Below are 7,336 nucleotides of genomic sequence, written 5' to 3'. Positions count from 1 at the left end.
TTTCAACCTTGCCTAGTCTTCCTCATCCAACTGGTAAAAACATTGTTCATACATGATATCGGACGTACTTCCTGTATCGAAGAAAACGTACGGAGATATATAGTGCTCAATCAAGGCAGTAATTATCAGCTGGTACTTCATACAAGGACTGCCTTTGACCCGAGGGAACATGACAGGCTCGCTTTTCCACTCTTCACAATCAACATCTTGTCTCTTGTATCCGCAGAGTTTTCCTCCTTGGACCATGTGAATATTTAAATCTTTGACCTACTTTTTAGGCAGACTAAAATTGGCTTGTGCGGGTGGTGTCACACCCCGACCAAAGACGACGGAACATGACGAGGTGCAACGGATTGCCCATGAACACAAGACACTATTAAAGTGACAATAGTTAAACAACTCATTAATTTCATTCAATCACCAAAAGTACACATCTATTTCATACAAATAACACCAAATATAAGAATTTAATTATTCATTCTTCTAATAACATAAACGGTCTCAAAGATAGCATATTCAAACTCCAATCACCCAATAATTAAACTTGTAACAATGCATAAAATAATATTTGTCAACATGAATGTTGGTGAGCAATTTCATCGTTTTGAGTATATATAATATGAGGCGAAATCCACAAACGTATATGAGACTATAAATAAAAGCATCAACCATGGTATATAAAACATATGTAAATGAGGATCCTTTCTAATCGGTAGCAACCGACATACTCGGATAATGATGCCCTATGCTACTTACACAAGGCTAAGTAGTTAGGGGTGTGTATGATCATACTTATTACGTTCCAAAACAACATAAAAATAAACACTCGTGGACGTAAAGCATATGAAACATATAACACACAATAGAGCAAGTATTCTAAGTATCATACACCCTAGGGTTTGTGGTTTGAAGATAGAGTATTATAAATTTTTCTTGTACGTTTTGGATAAGTATGCATGTTACCCATAAAGAATAAAAGTGAAAACGGTGGATGAAATTTACTCACATGAAATAAGTAACTTGAAGGAGAGTTTGCGATAAAATGGGGTAGGGTAAGTTCAACGGGCAAGACCTAGATTAAAAAGGGTCTTGAGTTAGTAGATGGTTTTAAAAGCATTAAAGTAAAATAACTTGACAAGTAAAATAAATAATTAAAGTTTGAGAGTTAAAGTGTAGATACATAAGAATTAAAGTAAGGGTTTCAGAAAAGTAAGTTTACTCTAAGTCGGGTCTCGGTATTTTATTTATTAGTTTTTACTTAACCTTTGTTAAGTAAATATTTGGGTATAATTGCAATATTGCAAAGTTAAATAGATACCAAAACGAGACTTTACGAGTGTTCGGATTTGTCGGTTCGAGTCTTGATAATTGGTCAAGCTCGAAGCCGAGATTCCAAAATGTTATGAGATAACTCAATGAAATCAAAAGAAGCTTAACCAAGTGTTTAGTTGTATTAAGAAGAACCTCGACGTTCGTTAAACGAGTGTTTGGTTTTGTCGGTCCGAACTTGTTATAAGATCAAGTAAGATCCAACATACCAAGTGTTTTGAAAAAACAATGTAAAATTAGTTTATAAAATAGTTTTAGAGAAAATATGAGATTCAGTGGCTCAAAACACACTAGTGTATCTTAAGCGAGTGAACTTGGTTTAGTTCGGTCTTGGTTCGTTCCTTGACTCAGAATAAAACCAAGGATGGTTGCCACACACCCAATACCATGGTACTTTATTAAAATAACTTAGAAATGATAATACTCAAGTTTACATACAACATGTTAAAATAAAGTGTTTAAACAAGAGTTTGGTTTCGGTTCGGTCCTTTACCTAGGATTGAAACCGAGGATGGTTGCCACATATCCAATACCACATAACTCATTAAAATAAAATTAAAAAGAATAATACTCAAATATTTCATACAATATGTTAACAATAAAGTATTAAACAAAAGTTCGCTTTTGGTTCGGCTCTTGACTCGGGATGAAACCGAAAATGGTGGCCACATACCCAATACCATTGAACTATTAAAAAAATAATTTGGAAAGTAAAAGTAAGTAAGGACTAAACAATATTAATAAGAATAAACAAAATTAAAGCATAACTTAAAGTATTTATCAAGGACTATATTAGTCCTCCATGTAGCCTTACCTTGTAGCACGACACTTCAACCGACCGTGACCAGAGAAGTGAAAGCCGAAGAAAACAAGGGATGTATATTATATATATGTTGCAACATCAAGCTTTAAGTAACAAGAAATAGTTAGAAAACAAGGATTAATATTAGTTTGACCTTGAAGAGTCAAACTATAAGAACTTGAATAATGGATACTTGGATCTTAGATTGAGAGAGAATTTGGAAAAGAAAGAGCAACCAAAATGGTGCATGGGACATTGTTTTTATAATGGTAGAAGTATGTTTATTCATATGGAGTAAAATTGCACGTGATTGGTTAAAATGGTCAAAACATCTTTTGATAATTGACAATAATAGTCCCTAATGTTTGTTTTAAGTCATTTTTCATTATAAAGAGGTGTTTAACGTACTGAAAAGGATGTTTTCTTGACCCGACATTTGTGAAAAATAAATGAACATAAAATCCAAAATTTTATTAATAATGACGAATCCGAAAGATCAAAACGGGTTGGGTTTTTGATATAAATACAAATGCAAGTTAAACCGAAAAATGGCAAATGTTATGGGTGGCCTGCAGGTCTCTTGCCTTACGTTTTTCAACAGGTACTCTAACTTTCCTGACTTGATTGCGATTTCAATCTCATTCCTTAAGCTAACGCATTCGTCTATGTGGTGATCAATATCATCATGAAACATGCAATGCTTATTGGGATTCAAATTTGTTCTCTTCATGAGTGGTCGTGGTTTTTTGAAATTCACATTTTTCGTAGTTAAAATCTCCGAAGTAGTTTTTGTTAATGGAGTCCAATTGTTACTATCCTGCCTAAAGTTACGCTCCTTACTCTTATTACCAATTAATGTTCTCGCATCTAGTTGCTTTGGAGCTTCTGCGGATGGTTGGAGTTTGGACCAAATCAATGTCTGCGCTGACTTGTTCACCCGCATGTTTTTAAACTCCACTTTTGCTGACTGTTTAGAACTTTCAGAACCTAAGTTCTTCTCTGTTCTAGAAAATATTTTTGCTGCAATCATGATTTCATCCCAAGTATTGGGCATACCATCCTTCTTAGTTAAGCATCTGATTAAAGCTCGCTCCGCACATTTTTGCGGAAAGCACCACGCAGCATGTCTTCACTAATGCCACCAATATTTAGACTTTCATATTAAACTGAGAAATGAAATCTTCAATAGATTCATTCTCTCGTCTAACGATTTCTAAAATTTCAGACAGATCCTACGTGTGCTTTCTATGTTGACTGAAATGTTGTGAGAACTTATCTACCAAATCATCACAACTTTTTATATGGTCGTCTGGTAACTTCTCGAACCATTCACGCACTGCCCCAGTCAAAGTTAGTGCAAACATATGACATCAGTATTCGAGGGTCCAACCGTTGACTCCTCCTACCGTAACAAAATTGAGCAGGTGATCGCTCGGATCTGTCATTCCATTATATTTTCCTAAGTTGGTAGGAATTTTCACATTAACCGGATATGGAGCTGTAGCGATACGCATGACAAACTTTGGTTTTTCAGCAAACGCCGCGGGACAATACGGCTTGGTGTAATTTTCTTCCGCGTCGCTATAGTACTACAAGTCTAACGCACGCGAGCGACTGGTTCCTTCCCTTCCATGGATCTGATTATCACCACTAAAATAACTAGCATTGTCACGACGATACGTAGGTTCTCTGCTTCTGGAAGCATGACTCTATTCATACACAGTGCTGCGTGTAGGCCCCCGCATAAATGGACGACATCCGTCACGACTTCCTTCCTACATTTCTTCAACAGAGAATATTTTAGTTCTGATGCTACCTCCCATTTGACTTCGCCCAAAGGGGGGGACGGAGATCTAAGCGGAACCTCGTCATAAACCAGAGTTCTTGCACAAATTTGTTCTTCACGCAGCATGCGTTCATACTCAGTTATGACCTTCTCTTGTTGCTGTTGCAACCATTCCTCGGGAGATTGGATTCCCTCAGATCTGACATTCTGTCGATGAGATCTCGTTGGAGGAGAAATTCTAGATCTGTTTACCAGATCTGGTTCCTTACGATCCCGACAGTCTCCACTGTCACATTTCCGAAATCACCCAGAGTCGGACCTCAGCAGAACGCCTGGTTATTGTCGGAGTTTCTGGCAGCCCTTGAAGAGATTGAATCATACCGTTTAAGCAAACAAAAAAACTCTTGTAATTCTAGCACAAGCACGGATGGCGTCAATGAAGAAACACAAGTCCAAACCTACAATAGGCTAGACCAATGGTTCCACGGGATACGGGTCGGGTAATTAACAACTTGATGGTATGAGTTCAACCTTGCAAGTCAGATGGCAGAAACCTGCAAAACAACCACCATGAGCTCGTTACGGGAAGGACAAGATGGGGGTCTTCCCGTAACCACCCTACGACGTGAGAATTAGTACTGTTTTGAACAGAAAAACGTACTTTAAGTAATTGGTGAGATAAGTGAGGTGTGAATGAATACCTTGTGGTGATGACGAAGATATTTATAGTCGAAGGGTAAGGGAATATTATTGGTACAGCTGTCCCACTCTAGAAGATGTCTTTTATAACAACCTGGACATGTGTCCGCATGTGATAAGATGAGATAGCTGGCCATGTGCATGATTATAACAACCTTGTCAGCTGTCCTTCTCTAATTGGCTGCTACATCACGTGCTTTCCAATTAATGATCTTCGCGTAATTCTTTTAGAAGGAAGTTAGTTACAACTGATTCTCTGATGTCACCCTCTAGTCATCTTTGCACATGAAGGGAATACCTTGCGGATGACTTTTGAGGACGTCGTGATCAACCTGCAGATAGTCTTTGGAGTTGTTCTTTATTCTTCCTCTGACTTAAGTTATGCGTGTTATAAGAATGATCCGCTGGTGATTCCTGAGGAAGTCCTGGATGACCTGCAGATGATCTTTTATGGGTATGTTGGGCTTTTCACGACCCTACCTATATAAATTGCTTGCTAGTTATCTTGAATATTAATAAAATTTGGCTGCTGAACAAAAAGATATGGAGAGATAGATGTTCACTACTTTGGCGAAGAAAATGTTATGGATAACCATCTCATGCCATCTGTCCTTACATAATACATATGGCATCAAGGGAGACTGACCATCATCACAGCTTTAACAATTAAGCAAATCAATATGTCGCAGTACCCACGTGCATTAAAAAGAGTTTCACACTGGTGGTAAAAAAGGTTAACAGTTCATAACACTGTTCGTTATTCCTCATCATCTTTTGAAGACTAAACCTTTCGTACATAAAAACCTAACTTTGGTGTCCCCCAAAGTCTCGCTGGCAATGTGACGACCACTCGTTTGTTGGCGCCAACTTTTTTCTTTTAATATGAGCACCCAATGGTTAAAATCGGTGCCATAACAAACCGTCGTTTATTTGATTTAGCGTTAGGTTTATACCGGTACAGTTATATGTTAATTTGAATTTAACCGATATCGACTAAATTCGTGTCGATTCGTCGTCACAACATCTAGTTTTACCAACCGTTTAATTACGTTGCATTAACGAACATAGTTAATACCGACTAAAACAAACGTAATTGTTACTGACGGATTTCGTGTATATTCGCCGCTACAACACCTAGGTTTTACCGATCGAATAAACTTTGCTATAAATATGTTATTTTGTATTATCATAAATTATACGATGTTACTACTATTCTATACATTAACAAATTATTTTTTTGGTTTAGTATCGTAAGAGTAGTGAACCTAACTTTTCTTAGATTTTTTAACTTTGAAAATAATAGAGATGTTATACAAACTATTATTATGTTTCAATGAAATTTAATCCATAATATAAATCAAAAAAATATCAAGCATCATAACGTCATGATGCATCGGGTTTTGTCTATCGAATAAACTTTGTTTTGGATATGTTATTTTTTTATATCATAAATTATATGAGTGTACTACTATATGGGTGTTAACAAATTTATGTTTTGGATTAGCGTCGATAACGTAACGAACATAATTAATAACGGTTTTGAAGTCTCGTTATATTTTAGGCGTTTACAAATTTATCTTTTCATTTAGTAAGGTGTTGTAACGAACCTAACAACTACCAACTAATTGGTGCCACTGCCCCGCCGCAACACATTAACAAATTTATTTTCTTGGTTATCGGTTTTATTTTTCAAGTAATTTGTTGTATTTGAGCTTTAACGTCAGACACGCACAATAAACATGTTAAGTAGAAATTAATGTACACTTTTAGTTGAAAACGTATATACGTATATAATGTTGACCATCATATTAGGCTCTTCAAGTGTAAAACGTGGTTGGCCCCCAACCGAATTCCCATATAGACTTTTTTGGTTTGGTGTTGGAATAATGTGTCATTGTGCACTATATAAATCAGTCACTACTACGCACTCATCTACGTTGTGAGACAAACCAAAAGCAATGTTTTCCCTTAACCTGTCTTCCTTATTCTTGAGCTTCATCCTCATCGCAATATCGTTATGGAAACGATACACCATTCAACGCCATCGCAACAACAACCTACCACCTGGTCCAACGCCGTCGCCGGTTATCGGAAGCCTCCACTTACTAGGACACCTCCCCCACCGTTCCCTCCACAAACTGTCCAAAAAACACGGTCCCATCATGTCCGTCTGCCTAGGCAATGTTGAAACCGTCGTTCTCTCGTCGCCTGATGCCGCCCGGCTCTTTCTTGGAGACCATGACGCCGATGTTTCCTCCCGTCCCAAAATCCAAGCATCAAAATACCAGTCTTATGGAGTCAAGGGAATGGCGTACGCCGAGTATGGCTCACATTGGCGTGCATTAAGAAAATTGTGTACGATGGAGCTGCTAAGTGCTGCCAAAATAAGTGGTCATGCCGACATCCGAAGGGAGGAAGTTGGTGTGACAATACAAGAGATTAGAGCAGGCTGTGCAATGAAGAATGCTTTTTGGTAGAAAAGATTACGTAGGAATTGATGAATTTATGAAAATTGTTCACGAGGCTTCACAAGTGGTTGGCACCTTCAATCTTGGAGATTACGTGCCCATTCTAACACCTCTTGATCTACAGGTAAACTTCTTAGCACTTATAAAACTTGTGGAGGGAATAACATTTTTTCTTGTAAAACTGGCAATCGATATTGAGCTACTATCATCTCCAACGTGACAACCAAAAGTAGGGGTGTTTACTGTTCTTTT

The 7,336-nt window shown here is 37.4% G+C and overlaps 1 pseudogene; it reads left to right on the top strand.

Moving 5' to 3' along the window:
• Positions 1-6,574: 6,574 nt before the first annotated feature.
• Positions 6,575-7,093, top strand: LOC143552781 (cytochrome P450 CYP736A12 pseudogene; annotated as a pseudogene).
• Positions 7,094-7,336: the final 243 nt, after the last annotated feature.

This window comes from Bidens hawaiensis, unplaced genomic scaffold (assembly GCF_021521415.1).
Source record: "Bidens hawaiensis isolate Kalapana, Puna unplaced genomic scaffold, B.hawaiensis_p1.1 tig00017037_1, whole genome shotgun sequence".
Classification (NCBI taxonomy): domain Eukaryota; kingdom Viridiplantae; phylum Streptophyta; class Magnoliopsida; order Asterales; family Asteraceae; genus Bidens; species Bidens hawaiensis.
The sequence above is the reverse complement of the archived record's forward strand: the minus strand, read 5'-3'. Positions and strand labels throughout refer to the sequence as shown.